At 42.6% G+C, this 27,473-nt stretch overlaps 1 protein-coding gene across 6 annotated transcripts in view; it reads left to right on the top strand.

Moving 5' to 3' along the window:
* The window catches only part of ATP10B (ATPase phospholipid transporting 10B (putative)), a 396,549-nt gene that overhangs the window by 97,145 nt on the left and 271,931 nt on the right, over positions 1–27,473 (top strand). For 4 of the 6 annotated variants that reach the window (XM_039485882.1, XM_039485878.1, XM_039485881.1 and 1 more), the window contains one exon: positions 19,280–19,491. The exons of the other annotated variants lie outside the window; for them this stretch is intronic. The gene's annotated coding sequence lies outside the window, so the exon portion shown is untranslated. The remainder of the gene's footprint in view (positions 1–19,279; positions 19,492–27,473) is intronic. 6 annotated transcript variants of the gene reach the window in all.

Raw genomic sequence — 27,473 nt, 5'->3', positions numbered from 1 at the left:
GCATTCCCATTGCTTCCAGATTTCTGTACCACCTAGATCCCAGAAAGTCCTGTGATCCCTGGCACTAGGTCAGTCTGTGTGGCAGGGCTGTCCCAGAGCTGCAGAGCCTGAAAGCTCATCCCAGGATCTCCAGGTTCCTAGCTCTATAGCCCTCAGTATTTCCAGGCTTCCTGCTGTGGAACCAGGAGCACAGATTCAGACTTCCAAACTCCCAGTTCCACAATAGCTCTAGCATGGCAGGCCTGGCCTGGAGCCATGGACCCCAGAAGCCCAGAGTCCCCAGCCCTGGGGTAGTCTGCATAGCAGAGCTGCACAACAAGCTGCCAGGAAATCAGCTGCCTGCCAGATGGGGTTCCATCGCAACCCTGCTGTGGATTGGTTGTCGAGAGCTAATCAAACCCGACTTGTTTTTGTAAGAAACTTTGAGTTTGACAACCAGCTCTAGTCAATTCTTGAGAAAAGAGGCCTTTAGGTAGATTCCATTGAGGTGCTGTTTTAAACAAACAGCTCTAACAGTTTTGTCCAGTGCAGCAATCCGAAAATACAGGCTGAGAGACCCATAAAATGTGAAGTATGTCTGAGGAGGCTTTAAATACTGCAGTGAGCTACAAGAAGGTACACATTCATCAGAAACCCGTGCATGCCTGGGGTGTTTCACACTCATGCCTCAGGCAACTGAGATATAATCCATGCTTGTTATCTTGAGATTAGATTGCTACATGGGGTTACACCTGGATACCTTTCAAAAGTTGAAGCTAATGCAAAATCCTGTGACCTGTTCATTAGATGGAGTTGGATGTTGGGAGCACATTAGGCGAATTATCTGGAAAATTGGGGGGGGGGTCTTTAGGGCAGAGCTATGGTTACTGACAGAGTGTGAGTGTGGGGTAGAAGTCAGTATTGTGGCGGGGACTGCAAATGGAATGGTGTGTTGGGGGGGAGTGAGTGAACAGGCTGTTCTACATTTTCTCCGGCTACTGCTGTCTCTGCCTCAGTCATCAAACCTGGCATCATATGTAAGATAAACTAGATCACAAAAGTTATATTTGAAGAAAACTATTTTAAAAATATGAGCGTGGGGTTTTTTTTTGTTTGTTTTTGTTTGTTTGTTTTTTAAATAGGACTGGAGGTGAAAAAGGAGGCAAGTGTTCTAGATGCTTAGGGAAAAATCAAAATGGCGATGATGTGGTGTTTTTTAAACTTTAAATCCTGACTATTGCCTTATTTGAAGTGGCACAAAGAAGTCTGGTATATGGGAACACAGAAGAAAAAGGTTGGGTTATGGGACAAAAGCAGATTGAAACCCCACTGGCCCAATCCATGCATTGAGTATGTACTTACCATAGTTTTACTGTCTTATAGAAATGTAGGGCTGGAGAAGTCATCTAGTCCATCCCTGCGCTGAGGCAGGATTAAATATACTTAGACCATCCCTCACAGATGTTTGTCCAACCTGTTCTTATACCCATGTGTGTTTCTGAGCCTCTTGAAATGACTGTATTTTCTGCCTCACTCAGACCCATCTTCCTGTTTTTTAATTCGGAGTCCTTTCTGAAGACCACAAGTTGAAATGTCATCTATCTAGCTTTATTTTTTATTTCCTGCCTGCATTTGTGATAACTCCGCATACAATATGGCCCACCCTTTCTATTTTGTTGTTCATAATCCTGACTGTTTAATTCATGGTACTGCTGCATTTTATGGCTATACACATGGCTTAGTGTCAGGAGTCATAGTGTATTTTCAGGCTGTTGGCTGTGAAATTCCTTGTTCTCGCTTCACAGTTCCTTTTGCTATATGGAAGTGTTTACAGCATTATTCCTGTAGTGAGATGCGTGAGTGGTGTTTCCAGATTTAAAAAAAAAAAAGAAAAGAGAAGCTTTCAAATACTTTTTGTAGCATTTTTTGTGGAACATCATAGAACCAAATAGCCACTCTCTTCCCTTATCACATACTTCTTATTTTTGTATAGGTATAGTATTTATTTCTTGTGTTTCTGATGAGTTAAAGTTTTGTTCCAATGGTCCCTAATCCACAAGTGTCTTGAATTCAACTATTTGCAGACCTTTGACAGAGATGTCACATTTCTCTCAGCACCTGGCACATTTCAGCCCTTTATTTCATGAATATACCTAAGTGAGTTCTCTCAGAATTCTTTAAATATAAGAGTGGTTTTATCCCTGCAGAAAAGTCATAGATCCCCCTGTTTCTTGTACATAGATGACTGCCTCTGCTCTAAATGGCTTTTATCCAGGTTTCTGGATCATTGCGCTCACAGACACCGGTGTGCTTCAGTCCATAAGCAACTGTGACAGAGCCATTAATCAAGACAGTGAACCCTATCCTACTTCCACTGAAGTTACTAGGGCAGAATGGGGGCCTACTTTTATTTATGTGAAAGATTAGCACAGCAGAATGACTTCATTATTCATCTCTCAACTGCTTTCCAATATTAACTAATCCTCCCTCTTGTGAGGCAGGCAAGCATTGGTATCCCCTGTGGAAGACAGCTGTCTCAGGGCACCACCTTGTGGCCTGATATGGCCCTGCAGGTGCCCTGCCCTCAGTTTCCCTGTTTTCAGGGCTCCTAAAAAACTTCATATCATTTTATAACATTTCCCTTCTGGAGCGGGATTCACTTTATTTAGTCCATATGCACATTGGCCCTTCAGGTCTCAACCCCAGGTCAGTGCCTCGCTCCTTGAACTAGGAGTCCCAGCCCTACTTCCTAGAGCTGAGTTTAGTTCAGTCCCTTTATTCCTTGAAGAAGCTAGTGCTGCTTCCTGAAGCTTCCCAGGCTTACCTAGCCTGGAGTGTTCTTGGCTATACCTTCCCCCTTCTGTCTGGCTGGTGTTTGGCATTCTCAGGGCTTTTCTTCCTTCCAACTGCCTCACTCTTCAGTTTAGCCACAGAAGACACCCTTCCTCCCTCATCCAGCTCTCCTTTTGCTGAGCCTTCTTCAGCCTTTTAAGGAAATCACTCGCGACTAACTTGGGAGGTGTGCGTGTGTGCGTAAATCCATCACCCAACTACCCTTTAGAGGATGGCCTGTGACAGCCCCCTCCGCCACAGGACAAAAAAATAGGGACTTGTCCAAGGCCAGTCGGTGTCAAAGCTGGGTTTAGAAGTCTGTGGGCTCAGAATACTAGAATACAGCTCTCTCTTCCTTCCATAGAATCATAAGACTGGAAGGGACCTCGAGAGGTCATCTAGTCTAGTCCCCTGCACTCATGGCAGGACTAAGTATTATCTAGACCATCCCTGACAGGTGTTTGTCTAACCTTAAAAATCTCCAATGATGGAGATTCCACAACCTTCCTAGGCAATTTATTCCCGTGCTTAACCACCCTGAGAGTTAGGAAGATTTTCCTAATGTCCAATCTAAACTGCCCTTGCTGCAATTTAAGCCTATTGCTTTTTGTCCTATCCTCAGAGGTTAAGAAGAACAATTTTTCTCCCTCCTCCTTGTAACAACCTTTTATGTACTTGAAAACTGTTATCATGTCCCCTCTGTCTTCTCTTTTCCACACAAAACAAACCCCCTTTTTTTTTTTTGAGTCTTCCCTCATAGGTCATGTTTTAATCTTTTTTTTTTTTTTTTGCTCTTCTCTGGCCTTTCTCCAATTTGTCCACATCTTTCCTGAAATGTGGTGCTGAGAACTGGACACAATACTCCAGTTGAGGCCTAATCAGTGCGGAGTAGAGTGGAAGAATTACTTCTCATGTCTTGCTTACAACATTCCTACCAATACTAATGATGTTTGCTTTTTTAGGGTTGTCAAGCGATTAGAAAAATTAATCGTGATTAATCACGTGAGTTAACTGCACTTAATCAACAGCCCTACTTTTTTTGCAACAGTGTTACACTGTTGACTCATATTTAGCTTTTGGTCCACTATGACACCCCAGATCCCTTTCTGCAGTCATTTCCCATTTTGTATGTGTGCAACTGATTGTTTCTTCCTAAGTGGAGTACTTTTGCATTTGTCCTTATTGAATTCTATCCTATTTACTTCAGACCATTTCTCCAGTTTGTCCAGATTATTTTGAATTATAATCCTATCTTCCAAAGCACTTGCAACCCGTCCCAGCTTGGTATCATCTGCAAACTTTATAAGTGTACTCTCTATGCCATTATCTAAATCACTGATGAAGATATTGAACAGAACCAGACTCAGAACTGATTCCTTTGGGACCCCACTCGTTATGCTCTACCAGCATGAACCACTGATAACTACTCTCTGGGAACAGTTTTCCAACTAGTTTTGCACCCACCTTATAGTAGCTCCATCTAGGTTGCTTTTCCCAACATTTCATACTTTTGTGTGACTCTAATTTTAAATGCTTTCACAGGATTTTAATTGCCATGCTAACTATTGTTTCAGTGAAGGCATCTAGAATGGTGGGGGCAGATAGGTGCCTCAGAATTAAAATGTATCATTTTAGAATCCAATAAAACTTACTCAGGCTCCTGAGAACATAGTATCATTATTCCTGTTTGCTCTCACACTTTCTGTCCCTTAGGATGTTCAACATATCTGGTAAAAGGCACTCCTTTCACATGGAATATGTGACATCTGGTCCTTCCTGCTCATACAGCCTGTCCTTTCACTGAGAGTAAGTGTAATGTGTTCATAAAGTGTGGCCCCAGGTGAGTAGAGAACCATAGCGCGGGAGCCATTGAAGGAACAGCTGTGCCGTTTGTTTTTAACAATGCTTCAGTTAAAACCCTACAAATGATACACAACTCTCCTCCTCACAATAAAACTAAATTCCCAGCTTCCCTTGTCTCCTTTCCCTGTTGGAATGATGAACTTAACTGGATCAATCTCTTTTTTGTGATTCTTCTGAGAGTCATCCCCTGATATGTAGCTACATATTAAAAAGGGGAGAGGTGTTTCTCAATTTATTCTCCTTGATGTAGTGATGTAAATTTTGTTATGCTCTGGGAATCCACTATATGAGCGGGGATGGTTTTTATTTCATCTTTGAATGACAAGATAAAAGCAACTGATCAAAGCCCACTGCTCCCATCTATTACACTTATTTGTGCCTTTTTTTAAAGTGAGTTTCTTCTTTGTCTGACATTATCTTTGTGGGGAAGAAGTAGATGTGGAGCATTGTATTCCGTTAGACACACTCACTCATGAACCACAGTGGAGGGGACTGGCACTGGCACGGTGTAGTCCCAGATCAAAGGAAAAGGGTTAGAAGTTCTATGCTGCACAGAAGAAGGAAATAAAATTCTAGAAACAATAATTTGCTTCCCATTTGCAGTGTTTCTCAGCAAAGCTTCTTCAGCTTGCTGCTTAATGTGGGAGCTCCCTAAAGATCTTTCACTAGGACCGTTATCAAATAGTGGGACTCGTGGTGATTCTTTTTTTAGTTGCTGGGTTTTTTAATACTTCAGGGGGCAGAAAACAAGAATAACCATGCTGCAATATTTCAAGAGAGACATACGCTTTTAGTTATTAAAATAAATAATGCATTACTGTTCCAGCTGATCTGGTTTACGTTCCATAGTGCTGCCATCCCATTTGTCCTGAAATCACTCGCCCATTTCATAATGTGCCATAGGTCAAATATGTCTCCCAATAACCAGGCATAATCTTCTCCCCAAGTTTAATTCTCTTCCCAAGCTTAGGCTCTGATCCTGCAATGACTTCCATGTCTCCCTACACCTATGTGGAGCCCCAGCAGAACTTTAGAAGGCATCTTATCTTTTGAATAGATTGGGTTTTTTTAACCTATGCCTAAATTCACAAAGAATGCTGCCAAAAACATAAATAGGGCCAGAACTTACAATCTATATAAGTCCAGACAGACTTGTCCTCTTAAGTCAATGGAGTCACTCTGGATTTAATGCATGGAACTGAAATAGGAGTCTGGTCTATAATACCTAACAATCACATTTTTCTCTAGGGGCTGCAGGGACTAAGTTCTCCAACATTTTCAAAATGCTATGCATAATCTGCATGTTCTATTTTAAGTTCAGTTGTCTCCCTCTCTGGTCACACTTGAGCATTGATGGGCATGCATACTTGGTTAAAATAAAAAACAAACAACATTTTTTCCCTCAAGCCAAATTGCACTTGACCATTTCTTAGTTCAGTTTGAGGGTATTTTTGTCAGCTCTGAAATGTTCCTATATCACTTTGTATTTTTCAAAGAGAGAAAATGAAAGTACTGGAATATCTTGAGAAAGTTGGTCCAGAAATCTGAAGAAATTTGCAATTTCCTCACCAAAGACTTTTACTTATCCTCCTTCTCTTTCCCTCAAAATGCAAACTGGATACTACTTCAGAAGATATGCTTTTCTCTTCTATATAGGTTCTTATACTACCTTTCACCATAGTATCTGAGTAACTTCCAGTAGTGCATTAGGTGATGTGACATGATTACATGAGGTTTGTTCCTTTTTCTCATCCTCTCTCCAGAAATGTGTTTGTTTTGTTTTGGTCAGGTTTCGGTTTGAGGGGATTTTTCTTAAATGTAGATGATTGTGTGTGCTTATAGAGGAGAAAGCAAGGCTAAAAAGTATTCCTGGCACTTACGACAGAAGGTGATGTCAAGCCAGGCCACTTTTTCCTCACCACCTGTATTCCATTAAACAGGTAACATGAGCGTTTCTAAGTTCTTGATTCTGTAACATTGATGGGTTTCCATTGGGGATACAGGGGTTGGCTCAAGCAGAGAAAGTCCCAGAAACAGGACTGTTTGTACAGCACAACAGAGATCTGATCCCAACCACAGCCTCTAGAGTCTGCTACAGTATAAATGAGCATGACATATAGAGTGAAATCCTCAGGGCCACCCGGGGGGGGGAGGGGGCAAGTGGGGCAATTTGCCGCGGGCCCCACAGGGGCCCTGCGAGCCGCTCCGGGTTTTCGGTGGCACTTCCGCAGTGGGCCCTTCACTCACTCTGGGTCTTTGGAGGCGGGTCTTTGAGTGCAGTGGAAGCCTCGGAGCGAGGTGGAGGGAAGCTGCGATTGGCAGCACTTAGGCTCCTCTACTGACGCCGCTTCATTCTTCGCCCGGCAATTCAGCGGTGGGTCCTTCCCTCCAAGGGGGAACCTGCCGCTGAATTGCCGCCGAAGACCTGGCCTTGCCCCAGGCCCCCTGAATCTTCTGGGTGGCCCTGGAAATCCTGGCCTCCTGAAAGTCAAAGGGAGTTCTGCCATTGAATTCAAAAGGGCCAGAATTTCATCCTGCAGTCTTTTGTTCTATAGGGTTGTCTCTCTATCTGCCTAATCTGCACCTACAGACTAGTCCTGGTCACCTCTGGAGCACAAAGCTCTAATCTCATTTTTCTAAGGGTATATCTATGCTGCAGCTGAAAGGCCTGATTCCCAGTCTGGACATACATGGACATATATGAGCTAACTCTCCTTGAGCTAGCGTCTCAAAATAGCAGTGTGGCCATGGCAGCACAGGCAACATCTTTGGCTAACCTTCCCAATACGTACACAGGAGGTCAGGTGGGAGGGTGCTTGGGCAGTGAATCCAAGCCACTGCCATGGCTTGCTGCTAACTTTAGCAAGCTTGCTCAAGCACAGCTAACAAATGTATTTCCCTGCAATCACACCTGACAGCTGCTGTGTAGACATATCTTAAAATCAACAAGAAAGGGGGTCACCTCAATGTCTTCTGAAGTGATGGTAGTTTATAGTACATTTCCAGATAGGGAACAGGTCAAAACATACCACAGATATAGCAGATGCTTCTCATATTCTGTAAAATTAGTCTTTATAACAGAGCTGCACAAGTATCAATTTACAATAGGAATACAGAGAAATAAAATAGAAGAAACAATTAACTGTAGTACAACCCATCTCAAAAGATATTTTTATGTTGGGAAAAAAGCAGATGGCACAGGACAGATAATAAAGAGTGTGTGTGTGTGTATATTCTCACAGCTTTCCTCTCTGGCCAGTGAGAATTAGTCTGTCAATCCTTTACTCTAAGTAATGAATAACTGGCATCCTAACAGGTAAATAAATATGGCCTACTCATCCCTTGGTGTGTTCTCAGTATTAACACTCTGTCTGGTTAACACTTATCTCCAAAGTATTTTACCCACATTAATAACAATCCAGTGAGTAATTCAGAAATATTATACCTCCTCTTTATAAATGAAAACTCTATGGGCTGGCTCTCTAGTCCAGAGCAGAGGGGGAGAGAAAGGTGGCTTGTCTCTCCAGTCAGGGGGATGGTAGGAGCCACCCTGTCCCTCACTGGTGAGGGAAGCCCTAAGGGGGTGCTCCAAGGCAGGGAAGGCCCAGAGGAGGGAGGGGTAATTGTGGAGTGGGAGCAGGCAGCTGGGTGGATCTGCTCCCCAGCTATGGCCCATAGGGCCATTGTAACAAAGGTTGCAATTAAAGCAGCCACCAAACTGGTCCCCATGGCCAGCAGTCCCTGAGCGGGGAAGTCACAAGGCACTTTCTTGCCGCCCATGAACCTGTAGCAACACAGGGATGAATCTGACCCCCTGTACCTTGTAGATGGACTTAGATGACCATCCACAAATGCAGTGCTGATATCTAAACCTTCACATGGGCAGTGCATAAAGGCAGCAGGGTTCTGAAGATAGCCCAGATACACTGATATGTTAATCAAAGGCAGCTAAGACTTGCTAGGCTTTTCCTTTCATAATGACAAAATATTATTTTATTTGGATGCTTGCCAGTCCTGGTATAAATGGGGAAAGAAGCAACATCTTTTTCCTTGTATGCTTTGAAACTATTAACCTCTTTGTTTAATCCTTCACAACTTGGTGTCTTTTCTCTTTCTTTACCTTCGGTGATGACTACATGTTCACTTTTAAGTCAAAAAGCAATATTATTTTTTGCAGCATTCCTCATTATCTTGCAGGGGCAGGAGCAAGTATCTGGAAAATCACTGTACTTTGCAAGAAGAGGTTGGAGAGGGAAGGGGGAGAAAAATAGAAAGACATTTTCTGAACTGCAAAATGTATTTGTCTGCTGCTTATTAATATTACCCCAATATCTTGTTAATGGTGGTTAAAGTTAGTGCTTCTTCAATTAGCAAACAACAGACTTTGACTGATTGCCTCCACTTCTCATTCTTCCCATAAGGATTTTTCTTAAAAGACTAGTGGTGTGTGCAGAGAGCACTCTGGGAATTGCAAAGTGCTTTGCATTTGTCTTTTTTTAGGAGTGGGGGAGAAGGGAGACTAAATCTGCTATCTCAGTGCCATATATCATAGAAGCCTTCTGACTAGTCATCAGTGATGTTCCATGCAGTGAAATATTACTGCAGTAGGGGGATATGGGGCTGGGACAAAGGCAATTGGCTTTTGTTTCCTTTCTGAGCTTTGAGTTTTAAAGTAAAAAATAGCATTGGTGCTTGTCTGCTGGTTGAAACTAACTTTAGAATCTATAGTATGTTGGTCCTGAGCAGCTGTCAAACTATAACTATTAGGACTACCAAAACTTCAGCATAATGCCAAATAGGATGAGGCCTTTTCATCTCTTGTGTGTGTGTGTCCTGGCAAGACAATAATAAAATCCTGTTTGACTGACTGTTTCATTTACAAAAATAATGCTCAAATCATTTTTTCCTTTTCGTATCCTTGACCATAGGAGCAACTAGAAGATAATGAGTTATTTTAGTTACCAGCTAGAAAACACTGCATTGTAGCTCCCTATTATTGCAGAAATCTTAAATGAAAGCTATTTTTCTAAAAAAGAGAGGGATATACAAGTCAGTTCTACAGCACTGGTTTTCCTTGATAAGCAAACAGGATTTGACTATATGTTGCTGAATGCCTAATCCTCACCATTATGCATTATACTCTCTGTGTTTAGGTTGGGAAGGAGCAGGGATATGCATTATATTTAAATTTGGAGTGCATGTTGTGACAGTTATTAAGAAAGCTCAGCCATGCTGATTATCTTTAATAACTGTCATAGAGCAGAGTCCGCAGTCATCTAAATCAGAGATGCCTGCTTTTGTTTCATACTTCATCAGCCAGTGTGGCTGTGCAGAACCTATTTCAACTCATTCCTAATTGGTGAGTCATCCACCACACTGACTGCTGTTTCAGCAGTTTTACATCTCCCCTCCTCCTCCCAAGCCAGAAAGCATTGCCCTCTTCTCCGAGCAAGCCAGACAAGTCCCCCTCCCCCTTGATCAAAGTGCGGGGCTCTGAGTAGCACCAACTGCTTTCATTGTTTATTAAATAGCATCAGAAATAGTAGCAGGTGCTGGTGGAATGGCTAGCACAAATAACTCTGTAAGTGAGGGAATTTCCCATCTCTTGTTTCCATGTTGGGGCAGATGTACTGACCAAAATGATAGCAGAAGATGACTGTGTTATATCTTGAGTATTCTGAGCATCTAGCAAGCAGCATACCAGTGGCCTCAAGATGAGTGAGTGTGTAAGCTAGTCTGTGTGCATGTGTATTTTGGCCAGGTTTTGAGAAGACTAATGAGGGGCAAAGAGAAATACATTGCTAGTACTTAGACAGGATGCTGTAGGGTTATTGCTCATCTCCTGACACCTAGAAACAGTCCATCTCAGACTACGTTGTGAAAAACTATTTCAAAATATGGTGGTCTCCAGATCGGACAGGTTAGGGGGTTCAGTTGAAGTAGACTCGCTTTTCAGTTCCAGAGACGAGAATTTGAATTAATCATAAGCCAGATGAAATTGCTTCCTATTACAATATGTACCAAATATACTATCTTTCAAGCACATCACTAAATCCACCCTCACAGTTAAGAATGTCTTCTCAAGAATAGCAGTTTCTGCAAACTGGAAGACCAGGAGTGCAGCAAGGCCAAGGTTTTCAAAAGTGACTAGTGACTTTTTTGGGGAGGGGACTCAATTTTTAAATGGTTCTGATTTTCAGAGGGTGGGTGCTCAGCCCTTTCTGAAAATCAAGTCCCTCTAAGCTGTCTCAAGATGGAGATTAATAGTCACTTTTTCATATTTTAGTGCAAATCAGACCAGATCAGTAGTGCATTCTGGGGCAGGGGAGGGTGTTTGGGAAAGCTTACACAGTACCACTTGCTCTGTGCCAGGCTCAAACCAATCCTATTAGTTGTGCATTTTCATGAGCATTAAACTTATTTTTATTTTTTAAAAAGCAGTGGTGCCTACTCCATTATCTTTGTTTCCATTCATTTAATAAATTAACAATGATTAGTTAACATACATAGAGCGCTTTGAAAATGTAAAGCCATATATAACTGCAGGGTACTAGTACTGACTATCTGATCTGAAATTTTAATGTGCTATGCTGTACCATAGTGCACCATTTATGGCATCTGATTATCATGTCAGTTTACATCCAGGATGGAAGAAAATGAATGAATGCCAAGAGTTAGATTTTAATAGATTCACCATCTGTATCATTTGGTACAGATTAGGTGATTTCCTGTCTTGATGTGTCAAACTAGTTATTACTCTTAAAGCGTTGCAGATCCTCCAAGGGTTTGTATGACTAAAATGCCAGTGATTTGCTCATTCCTTGATGTCTCATCAACAAATTAATACAGCTTCCATAACTGTTGGAGATAGACATGGAATGAAATACCCAACCTCAACAGATAGACTCTCAAAGTTACAGATCTCCAACAGATGTCTAGCACCCTAAGAAACTAGGAAAAAGTTGACAGGCTGAAGTCAAAGAATTTTCTGATCAACATTAATTAGTGGTGCCTAAGGAGAAAACACACAGAAATGTGAAAAAAGAGAGGGAGCATATTTGGATAAATACTCACAAAGAAATCATTTGTGTTGACTAGCATGTCTCTCAAATCCATCTCTGTACACCTGTTAAACCATGCTTGTTTTCAGTGGTTGTAACAGTCATGATGGGTGAGGTCCTCCGGCTGCCCTATAGGCAGCAGCGCAAACTGGAATCTCTGCAGTACTGCATGCTGCAGACACCTCACCCCCTAGCATTCCCACATGCCAGGGCTTGTGAGGAGATCCTCAGAAAATGGCATTATGAGTGTCTTCCCCAGTGCCTGTGCCAAAGGATTTCTCTCACAATCAGAAAGAGAGAGACTTTAGAACCCCTTTATGCCTGCCTGGCCCTTTTAATCACCATAAGCAGAGCGGGGGTGAGGATACGACATTTGAAACTCGTTATCCTTCAGTTTAGGACTGAGGATGTCATAGTTAAATAACTTTGAAAAACCTGTGCAAAGAAACAAAAGCATTTTGGAGGGTTAAGAGAATATGATAAGCAATGGAAAGTAAACAAAATATACCAATATGGTATGTAAAGAATTTGGCAGTATTCATATAAATAATTTTGTTCCTAATATTATTTAGGAGGGAGAAGAGTGTAACTAAAGTGGACCTGGGTTGTCTTGCAAAAGCCAAATTCTCTTAAACTCTCAGAACAATATTTTAAATGAGTAGTATGTAACATGTCAGGCTGTTTAAATGCACTGTGATCCTTGTGCTTTCTGCCAAAATCTACTTTGGTGGGAGAAAGCAGCATTTTGTGTCACTTTACTTTCAAATGCTGGAATTCCATAGCCCATGAACAGCTGTCATGCAGGGGGCTGCATTTTGCAACTTTCTTTTTGGCTTGCTGTCAGATGTCAAGTAGACAGACTCTTAGACGTGTTTTCACTCATTAAACAGCCTGATTGTGTATTTAAATTCAACCAGATTTTTCTGAGCTGTTTCATTACTATGAAGCCCTCTGATGCTGCAGTACAGATAGCTCTACCCAGACGATAATTACCCAGTGCAATTTTATATCCTCTCATTCTTTTAAAAGGATATTTCCAAATAGCTCAAGCCCAGTCTAGAAGGACTGAAAGGGTTACAGTTTGGATCCTGTAGCTCTGGAAAAAGCTATGTGCAAAGAATTTCATATGATTAATGCCTATGAATAATCTTTTCCTTTGATGCTAATAGAGAACAATAAAAATATGACTCATTCCTTCGCAAAGATGTTATAGAATTGCATATTTCTACATTAGTGTCTGCTGAAGGAATGCAATACCAAAAGTTGGGAAATTGATAAGTAAAATTGATTTTACAGGCCTCACCTAGTGATAAGCGGTGATATCCAAATAATGATTGAGACTAGGGTGTATTCAGTATGCTAATAAGACAAAGAATCAAACCTTATAGTTAACTCCTTCCTGTGCACAGTCTGTGCCTTCGTAATACAAAGAATCAAATTATGTTCAAGCTACACCTGTGCAGTTTCCCCATAATCACTGGGAGTTTTGTGTGCTTTATGTCTGAGTTGAATTGACCCAATGTCCAGTTGACCAAAATCCAGTTTCACTGTCACTGGTTCCTTCACAGACTCTGGCATATTTAAGGACTATGCCAAATTTCAAGTAAATAGATTTAGCAGTTCCCCATATTTAAGTCTCCAAGAAGCACTCTTCCTCCCTCCTGCTTTTTTCCACTGTGCCCAAAAGCTAACCTTATTATGCAGTGCTTACTGTCATTTACTAGGAGAGACAGAGCAGTGGAGCAGAGGGGATTTAGCATGGACATGGCTAAAATTTCTTCTCATTATACTGATGACTGTCATTCAGTTTCATTGTTACATATTCTTTTCACTTTCATTTTGACTCCTTTGGTCCAGTTTTGAAGCTAATGGGTAGTGAACAACCCAGGAAGTCAGAAAGGATATTAAAAAGAAGTGACGTGGTTTTGCCAACTATGTTGATTGTATTGTTGGTCTACAGATGAAATTCCAACTGCTCCTGTTTCTGTTCTGTTTAAATCTGGTACTAAAGATTATTTGGGGAAACTCGAGAGAAAAGCTGCTATAAGCTCAAATAGAATAATATTACTGCAGGGGTTCTCAAACTGGGGGTTGGGACCCCTCAGGGGGTCGCGAGGTTATTGCATGGGGGATCGTGAGCTGTCAACCTCCACCCCAAACCCCGCTTTGCCTCCAGCATTTATAATGGTGTAAATATATAAAAAAGTGTTTTTAATTTATAAGCGGGGGGTGGGGGGTCGCACTCAGAGACTTGCTATGTGAAAAGGGTTGCCAGTAAAAAAGTTGGAGAGCCACTGTATTAGTGGACAAAATAGGGGTTGTAACTTATATTTTATTGTTATTTTTATTATTTATTTGTATTGCAGTAGTGCCTCAGAGCCCCGGTCCTGGACCAGGACCTCAGTGTGCTAGGGGCTGTACAAACACAAAACAAAAAGTTGGTCCTTGCCCCAAAGTGATTATAAACTGAATATAAAACAAGAGACAACAAGTGGATGCAGACATACAGAGTATATGTGCATTTTCTACATCCAGAATAAAGGTGCTGACACTTCTCAAGTGAATAGTTTTTAAATACTGTGCTAAACTGGTTTCCTTGGCCAGTGTAGACAGAGCTAGAGACACCATTGTTATCAGACTGGGAGAATCACTGAAATGTCGTCAGTTTGTTTGATCCTAGACCATCACAGTCTGAAATGTTTATATACCTATCTATGGCTTTCTAAAAAAAGATAACTTAAGATTTGTACTAAAAAATGTTTGGTCAGGTTGTTACATTTTATTTGCAGATTCATGTTACTTACTCATTAGCGCTGTTTTTCAGATATTGTATCTGCTGCTTATTTCTCCATAAATTATGTATTCAGTGTTTGTAGCTGTGTTGGTCCCAAGATATTAGTGAGACAAGGTAGCCATGTCCAATAAAAGATTGGACCCACTTTGTCTCTGCATAAATTATAACATGCTTAGAAACTTTAGTAGTGTTTACACTAGGCATCCCTAAGATTTCCCACTCTTACTACCACTTGTGCAGCTGTCAGTATTAACATATACTGGGCACCAGCCATTTAACTAGTGGGTCATCTAACCCTGCATAACAGTACAGGTACTAGGCTATGCTAGAGCTGCACCAGGGCTAGATGAATGGAGGGAGAATTGCTCATATTTCTCCCTGCAAACAAGGCCCCATGGCTACACCTCTGTTATGAAGTGAAACACCCCCATTTCTATTGTTATGCCTGGGTTACTGCTTAGGATACTGTGATAGCTGTCCCATGTATGCTGAGGAGCAGCATGATAATGCTGCTTGCTCTGTGCACTACATCAGGTGCTTCTTTTCTTAATGCCAGGAGTACACTTTCTTGTGGTATTATCATCATGCCAAGGCTTTTAATGCCATGATTTGGAAACTGCTTGTTTTCAACAGAATAGAGGGTTGTATGTGGCATTTCTTGGGGCAGATCGGCCGGAAGTTTTGTTTCTAGCACTTGATGAACTATGAGGCTTTATGTGGCCTTTACAAGCATTAATGAACTACAACCTCCCAACAGCTCTGTGGAATAAGAAACATATTATCCCAGCTTTCCAGGTGAGGAAACTGAAGCGCAGAGAAATGTAAGGGCTAGATTCACAAAGGGATTAAGGTGCCTAGCCATCCCACCCGCTGTCCCCCTTTCTTCTGCATTTAATATCTGATCATTTAGGTGGCTCCTCACTCAGCTTGCTGCCTTTAGGCGTCTCACGCACTGTATAGCCGAACTCGGGGTTGAAGATTGCTCTAACAGGCAGGGCACCTCAGAGTTGGGTGATACAATCCTGAGTCTGTCCCCTTTATGGATCTAGCCTGAGGGTATGTCTGCACTGCAGCTGGACATGTGCTAGCTTTGCTCGAGCCAGCATGCTAAAAACAGTCATGTGGACACTGAGGCACAGGCTAGCCACCCAAGTACAGACCCTAGGCGCTGAAGCCAGGATTGCAGTTGCCGGGCTGAAGGCCTGAGCCCAGTGCCCCCTGTGGGGCAGAATCCCAGAGCCCACAGGCAGAGTTGGGGAGGCACAGGAGGTATTGCCCCCCCCCCAAACGGAAGTGCCTAGAGTGGGGCAGTGCTGGGAGCAGCTCCACACCCGCCCACGCACACCTCCATCTCTCCCCCAGCTCTCCTCACTCACACCCTGAGGCCCTGTCCCCTGGCCAGATTGGAGGCTGAAAGCTGGAGCCAGGCAATGCGGGGCAGCTGCTGCTCTGGTTGGAGATATGGAGCGGGCAGCCGTGGCATTCTCCTGCTGCTGTTGCTGGTGTCTGGGGTTATGGCTGCTCCTCAGCTCTCAGCCCCTTTTAACTGCTCACACAGCTGGTAAGAGCCACCAAGGCAGGGTGACTCTGCTCCGGGGTCAGCAGAGCCCTCAGGAATCAGCAATTGCGGGGGGGGGGCCTCCTGGCACACAGCCCCTAGCAACCCCTCTCCCTGCACCCTGAGCTACCCCCTGCCCGCATACAGCCCCTAGCTGTACTCTGCCTGTATCCTGAGCAGTTTCAAACTTTTTGAGCTGAACACCCCTCCTTTGGCCTATAATTTTTGGTTACACCCCGCCTCACCCCAACAACGTGCTGAGGTGAATCAGGGGGTGGAGGTGGCACCTCCCTGGGCCCTGCTGTGCGGAGCTGGCCCAAGCCCTCCCCCGGGCCCTGCCCCCCTCAAAATAGAAGTCAAGCTACACCTATGCCTGAGGGCCTTGCCCAGCAGCCGGAGCCCCGAGTCCACCCTTCCACCCGCCCTCCCCTTCACTGGGCCCTGGAGTTTTTATAGCATGTTGGTGGCGGGGGGGAGGGGCGGAAGTGGGTGGGTGGGGATCAGAAGGAAAAAATTTGCAAAAAGAACCCCTGCATTAAGCCACAAGCTCATCCTCCTCCACACCACATGACTGAGATTGCTTCTTCCAAAAATAGAAATCTCTGAATCTAATAGTGGAGGAATAAGCAATGGTATCTATTTCATAATCAGTTCTCATATACACTGATTAAAAAAAATACTCACTTCTCATGAAGGATGCTAATTATTCCTCAAACCTTAGTTTGGATGACTGGTTTCTGAATATATTATAATGTGTCAACGTGCATTTGGCAGGGTTTCTTCACTCAGTCATAGTGGCTGGGGGGGTGGGGGGGGGAAGAAGCCAGCACAGGCCTAAGAGCCTCCATTGGGAGTCCTTCATATTCTACAAGTGATTTTTATCATTACCGCAGCCTAGTCATATCATGATGTGCTGTGCTGTGCTGTACTTTTCTTACATTAGTGACTGGTTTTTGCTATGCACAAATAAATAAATAAATAAAAAGTGGAAAAATGTAATTGTATAAGACTCTATGTGCCACCATTTGAAATCATATCAGTCAGTGTATTTGCAATAATAATGAAAGTTGTCTATATCATGCTGTTATACAAGGTAAAAGACTAATGGAGAAGTCACTGATATGTGATTGTGGCCTCATAGGAATTTTAAAAACATGTCACTATAATTAAATCAAGTTTGGTGAAGCAGGGAATTTTTAGAGAGCTGTAGTTAAGGTGAGTAATTTGCTAGCTTCGCATGTGCCTACTAATTACTATAGTGGTGTTCAGACCAGCATCCCCAACCCTTCTGGAAAAGCCCTATAAAATGTTTAATACATAATATTTTGTTCTCTCTGAAGAGACCATCTCTAAACATGGAAGAGACTTTAATTTAAAAATCACATTATGCAAAGTATTTTTTGTTGTAAGTATAGGAAATATGAAAGAGCTCACAGGTAAAACTAAAAAGGTTTTATGAGCTAACACTGTACTTCATTTTGAAGGAAAAACACTGATTAGCGCAGCTATTTATTTATCTTAGTTGAATTAAATGTTATTGCATCTTACTCATATACACATATAGCTAATTTTGATCAGAACATTCATGTGTGTTTGCAGAATTGGAGGCCTTAATAGTAAACTGTTTTTGGTGGAGGTATTGTCTTGTCAACCATATTTTAGATCTGATTAAATAAGTAATCCATATGACCATGGAATAATCTCCCAAAGGAAGGGAAGTGTTGTGCAGACAAAACTACACCGGATCTTTTCAGGGGGCAAGACAAAGATGCCACATTTATTATGATAACAATTTGATTTATGACCAATAACTAATATCTTAATCCTTATACACACACATTATACCTAATACCTATACACACACATTCACACTCACACATCCATCAGATGTTCTGCAGCTGCTGCATAGTTACCAGTCCTGAAATAGCTTGAGTTCGTGGCTTGAGTTTGCAGCTTGGGTTCGTAGCCTGTGGCGGCTAACTGGCTAGGAAAGCCGGGCACAAGGATGAGCTGGGTCTCTGTTGGGCATGCACCGATGTCCTTCCATGTTGGCTGCAGAATGTTACCCTCCAAAGTCTCCCATCTCACCCATCCTTTTTGTAGGCTTTAGTTTGAATCCAGAGTCTCTAGGTCTTGCTGTGTCACGCTGCCTCTGGGTTTGGTGATTGATCACCGTCAATTGCAGGCGTGACTTTCAGCCTCTGACCAGGCTTTGATCTTCCTTCTATTGTACCTTTTCTTTTTAGGGTGGACTCTGCTTACTTTGTTAGGGCTCTTGTCTGCATCTTCAGCCAGTGGGGTTTGAACTCTATTTCATCAGGACAGGCTGGGGCTGGAGGTTGAGTCCATCATCCATCCATACCTCAGTCACACATCTAAACTAAACTAATGAGAGTACAGCAGGGTTTGCAAAAATGAAGGTTGGAGGAAGCTTTTACAAAATGGAGTGAGCATTTTAAAATGGGGTTTGAATTATAATATGGCAAACAGTGAACAGAAGTTACAATATAGACAAGTGTAGTGGCTGGCAAACAGTGAACACAAGTTACAATGTAGGCAAGTGTAGTGAATGGTGAACAGAAGTTACATTAATAAAGTGAACAATTAAAAACAATTTCATTTATCAGTTCTACAGAAGCCCACTCTTGGGCATTTATGTATTAGCTTTTGTCCAGTCTAAGTATATCTACCATTAAGATCCATCCTACACTGACAATGAGATGTAGCAGATGATCTCAATAGTCTTTTCCATGGCTAATTTCTGTAATAGAAAAAAGAAATAGGTCAGAGTAATTAAAAAAAAATCTGTCAGAACTGAGCCCTAAACTGTGAGCACTGTTTCCATTTTGCAGCCAAGTGAATGCAGAAGGAGGTGAACTCAGAAGTGCAAGGGTAGAAGGACTACCTCTCCTCTTTGGAAATATGTCTGTCCATATCATATGAACAAAGACAAGAAATAAATGGAGGGAGAAAAATGCAGCTTGCTGAAATGACTGAAATGTGAAACTTCCAGCCTCCCTGGCTTGCATGCATTCCATACCCAACATAATGCTCCCTTTGTGACCATTGGCATGATTTAAAACTTGTACTGTGTTTCAACATGAGTAATAGATTAAATATTATCTCCACTTGTCAGGAAGAGGTTAGAAATGACAGGAGGAGACTGAAAGGGGGTGTTTTTATTCTTCTCAGGTTGACAGAGTTGAAAACAAACTGCATGTTGAGACAGACTATCAAATGAAGATGGCCAGAAAAGCTTTTTGTACTTAGTGTAGCTACAAGGATATTGAAAATTGCTGGAATCAATGTGAGGCTATGAAATACCGAAAGCCAACTAGTTGCTGTTGGAGTGGTGACACCATATAGAAAATTCCTTTAAACCATCCTTATATTACCAGTCCACTGTGAGTAAGTGGTTAAACCTCAGTGCTGTATTTGAATGTATTGAGCAGAGTGTTGAATCTGTTTGTGAATTTGCACTTATCATTTCATAAGCAGTTGCTTAGGTCGAATCTATTGCTGTTTAGTGGTTACTATGTTTTTTTTCTCTCTCTGCAATACAAGAGTTGGTCAGCTATTGTGGTTCCAAGTGTGGCTGTGTTTCTAATCAGGGATTTGTGGTGTATCTGCCACACATGAGAACCTCCAATGGGTGTTTTCAGCTCTAATCCAGTTCTAACACCTTTGTTTCCATTATGTCTCCTTGGAAGTGCCAGACGCTAACTCTTATCATTGCGACAACTTAACCCACTGGTCATTGTGTTAGGATCCCCCTCTGTGCCCAATCTGCAGAGTCAGAGCCTTGCATCAGGTCTTTACAGAGGGAAGTAGATGGCCCAGTTAGAAGGTTCTCCCCCATCTATCTTTGACATCTGACTCATATCCGGCATGAGTTGTCACGCACCTAGGAAGGTGGCTGTGAATTTCAACAAGACATTGAAGAGAAGCACCTCTGAGTGTAAAGACATGTCCTGCAAAAAAAATGTATCTTTTTAAAAAAAACTGTGTGTATTATAGCTACTTCCTTAGTCCTTTTATTTTAAAATACCTGGGACCAGTGAAATTGTGTGGGTTTTTTTTTAAATAACACTTCTGGTTCCTCAAGCTGTTGCTACAAGCTCATGGTTTAGCTCTTGGAGGTTCAGATCCTGGCATATTGGTCAAGATGGCTGTTTCATCAGCAAAGAGTGAAGCTCTATGTCTAAGGCCTGGTCTACACTAAGAATGGGGGTCGAACTAGGGTACGCAAATTCAGCTACGTGAATAGCGTAGCTGAATTCGAACTACCCTAGTTCGAACTGAACTCGACGCCGGCAGCGGCCGAACTCCGCGGCTCCGGCTCCAAGGCTCTCTCCTCTGCTGCTGCCAGCTGCCGCCGAGTCGCGCGGTTGAACTCGAGATTCCGACTGCTCAACTATCGCGAACAGATCGATATGGTTCGACTCGAAAAAATCGGCGACCACGACCGTCACCGCGGTGTGTGAGCATCTGTCTACTCTGAGATCGCTTTCCTGGAGCAGTTGCTCCCGCAGGTGGTGATCCAAAGTACTGCAGACCATTCTGTCCTGGATCAGGGAGTTTGTCTAACTCCAATTCCATTTATCACGATACAATGGTAGCCATCAAAACAGCACTATGTTTAAGATTTTTATGGGGAATATTTCAGGAATTATCCTACTGTGATATGGCCCAGAATCATCGTCCTACGGGTGCTTGAAACATCTGCCAATCAAATAGCACTGTAATGCTAGTATACCATTAGCTAGTGCCATAGAGATTAAACCGAAAGACTACAGTTTCCAGTGCCTTCATGTTTTGCTGAATGTTTTTGAGCTTCAATCATAAAAACACGTATGGTCAAATCCCACTAAATTTGCTTTGAGGAGGACTGGAATATGTGACATAGCTTGCTGCCAATGACTTAAAAAAAAATCCCAGCCCTGAGCCACCAGCCATTCATATAATTCATACACAAAAAGAAGGAAAAGCAATCACCAGACAAATGGTGCTGGGCTGTGGGGATGAGTGGGATAGAAATGTGCTTGCATTACCACACTGTATGGAAGAATGCTAGTGTGTTCTGGCTCCATGCCTTAAGTGATGGGGCATTGTTTTGATGCATGCTGTTCTGATGCATGGTATAAACATTAAATAGCTCCAATAGAAATCCCAGACAAGACAAAGTATTTAAAAGAGGGGAACAGGAACACTGCTGAATGAATTTTGCTTCGGGATTAGTTTCCCTCATCTGGTCTGTTATTCTACATGCATTTTTCTTATACTACAGCACTGTGATTTCTTTTTTAAATCCTATAACAGACTGTCTGATTAATAAATTGCAATCAATTCCAATGCCTAATTATCTCCTTAGGAGGTCTGAAAAGCAAGTAATGAATGAAGCATGCTTTCCTCTCAGCATGAGAGGAGACAGCTAGATCAGCTTGGTAACAGTCAAATTCCTTAAATAAAGGGGAGTAAAGTAGCAAAGTCCTAAATAACAAATGCACAGCCTGATCTTTTTGTTTTTCCCCTTTTTAAATCATGTACGGCAGGTAGATTGATAATGCACTGCTTATGTCTGGTTAATTGAAACACTGGTTCAGACATCAATGTCTTTAAAATTCTGTCACAATCCAAGTGAGAAATTTATTTCTGTGCAATGTTTGAGAGAAAAATCAAGAAATAAGTGCTAGTGGTCTCATTGGAAGGCTGACTTATGCTGTGGGCAGACTGTATTTCGGAGTACTATAGAAATTCAACATCTCAAGGAAACTACAACCACTTTCAAAATTTTTAGTTCACGAAAGAGGTGAGGATTTGCTTTTGTTTTTAACAGATCAGGTCAAAGTATAAAATTTCAGGGAAATATTTTTGGGGAAAAAATCACTTTTTCTAAATAAGTCAGTTTCATGACTGCCAAGTTGTGTTTTGTTTGTTTGGTTTTGGTTTTTTGGGGGGGTCAAAAAATTGGGGATTTTTTTAATGTCAAAAATTGACTTTTTAATCAAAAGTTCAGGAAACTTCAACCACTCTAATTTTTAAATGGACTATAATGCAGTGTCTGTAAAAAGTCAAATAAATAAGACAAGGTGGGGCAAATGAAGGATTGGGAGGTAAGTAGTAGAGATAAGGGAGGGAAAGAGACTCGGGTATTACTTTAGATGGGTTTCTCTTCTCATTTCTTTTCTGGCACCTGAATGTGGTATTTCTGGATCAGTAGGCACAAGCCTTAGAATAGAGATAAGACCTGTAAATATTATCAAGGGAGGGGATTGGGGGGCGGGGGAGAGTGTAAAAAATTTTTAAAAATCCAGACTGCCTTGGAATACTAAATATTGACAATAGTTTGCATGTTCTAAAGTGCATAGATCTCAAGGTGCTTTACAAGAGTGTGTAGGCATTGTTATCCCCTTTTCCAGATGGGGTAACCAAAGCACAGAATGTCTGAGTGACAGCATGAGTGATGCTGTGAGTCAGAGGCAGTCAGGAATAGAACATAAGTCTATTGTCTTCCAACCCTGTGGTTGCTCCACTAGACCAGGGGTTGGCAACCTTACAGAAGTGGGGTGCCGAGTCTTCATTTATTTACTCTAATTTAAGGTTTCGGGTCCAATAATACATTTAAACATTTTTAGAAGGTCTCTTTCTATAAGTCTATAATATATAACTAAACTATTGTTGTATGCAAAGTAAATAAGGTTTTTAAAATGTTTAAGAAGCTTCATTTAAAATTAAATTAAAATGCAGAGCCCCCCCGACCGGTGGCCAGGACCCAGGCAGTGTGAGTGCTACTGAAAATCAACTCATGTGCTACCTTCGGCACGCATGCCATAGGTTGCCTATCCCTGCACTAGACCATAAACCATTTATTTAAAATATTTGGATTTAATCTTGGAGATTACTTTTACTTAATCATCCCTCCACCCCCAAATCCCTATCGGGTTGCTTGTTGCAAAGCAGGCTTGCAGTCTAAAAACACTGTCTCTTTTCATGTGTGCAATACTAATCAAATGTTCTTAATTAGCCATCAAGACCTTGCCTGCGATTACCCACATCTCCTGTTAGTTGCAGATTTATTCCATTAGGTATTAAAGGAGACTGTCAGGTAGGAGCACAATTTAGGCTTTGTAACAAAGAAGGGTTTACAAATTCTAATTACCGGTATATCCCTGCTATTGGCAGGATTGTACTGGCATCCCCAGGTAAAGAGGCCCTCCCATGCACTGATCTTTCCCTTTTCTCATGGAGGGGGCTCAATTAACTTTGTAGTACCTACCGCCTCTTTCCCTCCCTCCCACCCCCCAACTCCCACTGCCATGCCCAAATCTGGTCCCAGAAGAACTTTGTTTGCTTCCAGGTCTACACGGAGGGATGGTTAGAAGAGTGGGTAGATGGAGGGAAGGAGTGGATGGGCAGGTGTTGGGCCAAAACACATCAGTCCAGTTTCCGTCCTGCAAACCTTAGCTGGAAAAAGTAAGAGAGGTCCCAGCTGGCATTACCTTTTCTGAGTAGTACCCTCACTTCCACCCACAAGAATTTCAGTGCTGCCAACGCCTATAGGTGGTTGAGAGTCTGTTACCTCAAATCCAATGGAGCCATATTGCTAGAGAGAGAGGCCTCAATGCATATACATATGGAATCCCACTGGTCCTCTGGAATCTGCTTTCTCCACGGGGGAGGAGGGGAGAGCCTGTTATTATTGATTTCTATTACCAGAGTGCATAGGAGCCTCAGCCGTGGTCCAGGACCCCATTGTGCTCAGGGGTGGCTCCAGGCCCCAGCACGCCAAGCGCATGCTTGGGGCAGCAAGCCGCGGGGAGCGCTCTGCCGGTCGCTGCTAGGGCGGCAGGCAGGGTGCCTTCGGCGGCTTGCCTGCGGAGGGTCCACTGGTCCCGCGGCTTCGGTGGACCTCCCACAGGCGTGCCTGAGGAGGGTCCGCTGGTCCCGCGGCTTCAGTGAAGCTGTGGGACCAGCGGACCCTCCGCAGGCACGCCTGCGGGAGGTCCACCGAAGCCACGGGACCAGCGACCGGCAGAGCTTGGGGCGGTGAGATGTCTAGAGCCACCCCTGATTGTGCTACAAGCTGTATAAACAGAACAAAAAGACAGCCTTGCCCCAAAGAGTTTCTTCCCTCTTTCCAGTGGGATGATGTGTGGGAATCCCCACAAGGGATTCCTTGTAAAGATTCCCCCCAAACAATCCCTAACTACAGCATGTAACAGATGGGGACAGTCTGGCCTATGGAATTGTTCATAGGATGGCTTGAAATTGCCATAGAAAGGATAGCATTTTTGCTTCAGTCCTCTGTCTCCTCCACCCCTTCTGCCTATGTTGAGGAGTGCAAGATTGCATGAGAGCTGCTCACCATTCATTTGCAATGATGGGAGACAATAAAATGTGCAAAGTTCTTGTATTTTTATTTGTGACGATAAGGATTTAAAGTGTGGACTTTCTTGTGTACTCAGCCAAGAACATGTGCTATGAGCATGTTGTCCTTCCCTGAAGCAGAGTGTCTGGATATAAGGCCAGTTCAAGAAAGAGCACATATCATGACCCCCACTTTCATTTCAGGCTGGTAACCTTCCGACTTTTGACATTCCAATGAACCTAGCCTGTATTATCAGTGCTCCAGAAACATTCTTGCAGATGCTCCCAGTGCAATGCTAGTTCTTCAGATAAGCCATCCACAATGGAGTGAAGGCTTCAGATAGCTTAATAGCTAATCTGAAATAGCATTCTCAACCTTACTCTTGTGCACAGGAGACCCAATGTACTTCCAGCTGCACTGGGAGGAGGTAGAAGCAATAAAAATGCTGGCTAAGCCCCTGGATGGGGTAGAAAATGTTGAAGAGTGCAGCCTTTTATTTCTTTAAAAAAAAATTCAAGACAGCAAACCAACCTAAGTTCCAAATAAACTTAGATTTCAAAGGAGAAAAAGATGCTAATCGTTACGTATCCTGAGTAGATGGAGCACATCTTTTGTTGTTTCCCAGACACAGCCTAAAGTGAAACAAAACCAACCAACCAAACCAAAAAAATCCCCACACAGTCACAGATAGTGAGCTAATAACATGAGATAAAAGTTTTCCTTACAATTCCCTGAGCACTATATCAATATCTGTCAGATTATGAATTGCCTGTCAGCAGCTCAACAGTTGAAAAGTTCTCACTTTTTGGTATACAGCTCCTTCCCTGGCATTTTTCATGTGCTCTCAGACTGACCACTTAAACTTTCCAGTCACTCATCAGTAGGTGTGCCATGTGTCCTTTACTGAAAGCTCAGGAACTTATTGTGTAGCAAAAAGAGGCTTGTGTGAGGCTAAGATTTCTCTCGCTTGCCACTTACTGTGTTATCTTGTCTGACCAGCGTAAGGCTCTTTTTGATAAGCTTCCCATTTAGGGAGAGACAAAGGATGCTGGAAATCTATATATATATTGCTGATCTTGCTGCTTCTCCCCATCCCCAAATGGTTCCATTTGAAAGGTCCCCCTGCCCTTTTAATCCGTAACCTCAGAAATCCAAATATTCCAGCAAAAAGAATAGATGGCAGCTGGGCTCAGAGTCATCAGTTCTTCTGTTCTCCCAGCAATGCTGTCCTCTAGGCAAGGTCAAGCTTCTTCCCATCCCTCTGCCTGACTGTAAGGACAAAACAGTATTTGCCAATCTCATCTGACAACGTGCTGAACAAATAAACTACAGGTGGACATAAGCTGTGTCTGAACTTCCCCTACAGTGAGAGGTGGGGGTTATGATCTTTGTTTTTTGTACAGCTCCATAACAAAGTAAACCAAGGATGCCTTTCTGGAATATGCTGGAAGTGATAATCCATGTCTTGCTATGGTTTAATTTGGGGGGGTACCCCCCATCCACTTAGCCCCACTTTGGTGTATTATCCCAGGAAACAAAATTGACACCTGGAGGTTGCAGCTTTAGAAACATGCGCCTCACTGCTTTAATTTGTTCCTCACAATGCATCAAGGATAACTGACTCCTGGAAGGACAGAGTATCAGTTTTCTAACATGTCCAAATCCAGTTTAAAAAAAAAAGTTCCCTAGTTTTCAGAATTCTTCAAAACCTTCCTCCGCCCAATCAATTTCCAACCAAGCTCATTCCCTCTGTTTTTAAATATCTGTTTTACTTGTCAACCCCCACATCCATCTCCTTCATCTCTGTCCTACCAAGCGCCTTTCCTCCCATGACTATCACACTTTCCCCCAGTCTCCATCCCTCTTTGCTGACCTTCTGTTTAACCTTTTCCTACCTGATCATATTGTTTTCTCTCTTTCTTCTCCCTACCAGCTCACCGTCTCTTCCTACCATTCCTCCCTTTTGGATGCATTCTTCCTTGCAGCCCAGCCATTCACTTCACCCCATTTCCCACTCCATTACCCTCTACCACTTCCTTCCTTCACCCTGATAGAGAGTGTGGAGATTATTTTTGGGGGGTGGGGGAAGAAGGGACAGGAAGTTAGTCTGATTGTTTTTTTCAATCCTTGGTGTCGGGTTATAAGGCAGGACAAAACTAATGCGGACATTTGTCCACCAGGAGTGCCCATGTGAGGAGTACCCAGTAATGTTACACAGAGACCAGGGATATTACTTCTAATCCTTGTAGAGCTGAACTGGAATTGTCCTAGGGATACAGGACTGAAAGGCTCTGTATCTCACTATCTACTGTCTGAGAAGTCTGTTAAAATCTAATCATGCCAAGATGCTACCCACCCCAAAGCATTTTTCCCATACTGACAATGTAAAAGGTTGTTTAGCAAGATATAGTCCTGAGCAGAGTCTCTCTCCTAGTGATCATCTCCACTCCTGATTGAGTTTAACTGTTCTACGCAGTAAGGCAGCCTTTGTAACACTGCACATCTAATGACAAGTAAGAAATACCACTGGGTAGGGGGAAAGCAGACTAGTGATAAATATGCAGGGGCAACAACACCAGTCCTTTTGGCAGACAGACAATTTGCTATCTCCAGTTCAATCTCCTGCCAGGTTTCCTGTTGTCATCATCCCAGGGTGACTAATTTGACAATTTCTTAAGAGCACTGCTTTACCTGAGTTCACACCCCTCTGGAGTACAGGATCCAGGAGGCCATATGTATCGTATCTTTAAATAGAGCCTTTCTATAAACCATCTGTAGGGAAAATGTCACTTGGATAATCTGATTATTTGGTTTTGATAGCTTAAAAGTTTATCTCGTGTTCTCTAATTGATTTCTTCTTCCTTGAGTTTAACTTTTTACTGAATTTCCTTCACTCTTATTTTATGTCAGAATTTAATTTTATTCCTTTCAACTCTTCCTACATTCATCCGACATTTCTCTGTTTTTGTCCATCTTATTTCACTTTCAAAGGCTAAGTAAAATCATAGAATCATAGGG

This window comes from Mauremys reevesii, linkage group 8 (genome assembly GCF_016161935.1).
Source record: "Mauremys reevesii isolate NIE-2019 linkage group 8, ASM1616193v1, whole genome shotgun sequence".
NCBI classification, from domain to species: Eukaryota; Metazoa; Chordata; order Testudines; family Geoemydidae; genus Mauremys; species Mauremys reevesii.
This window is presented reverse-complemented; position numbering and strand designations above follow the sequence as displayed.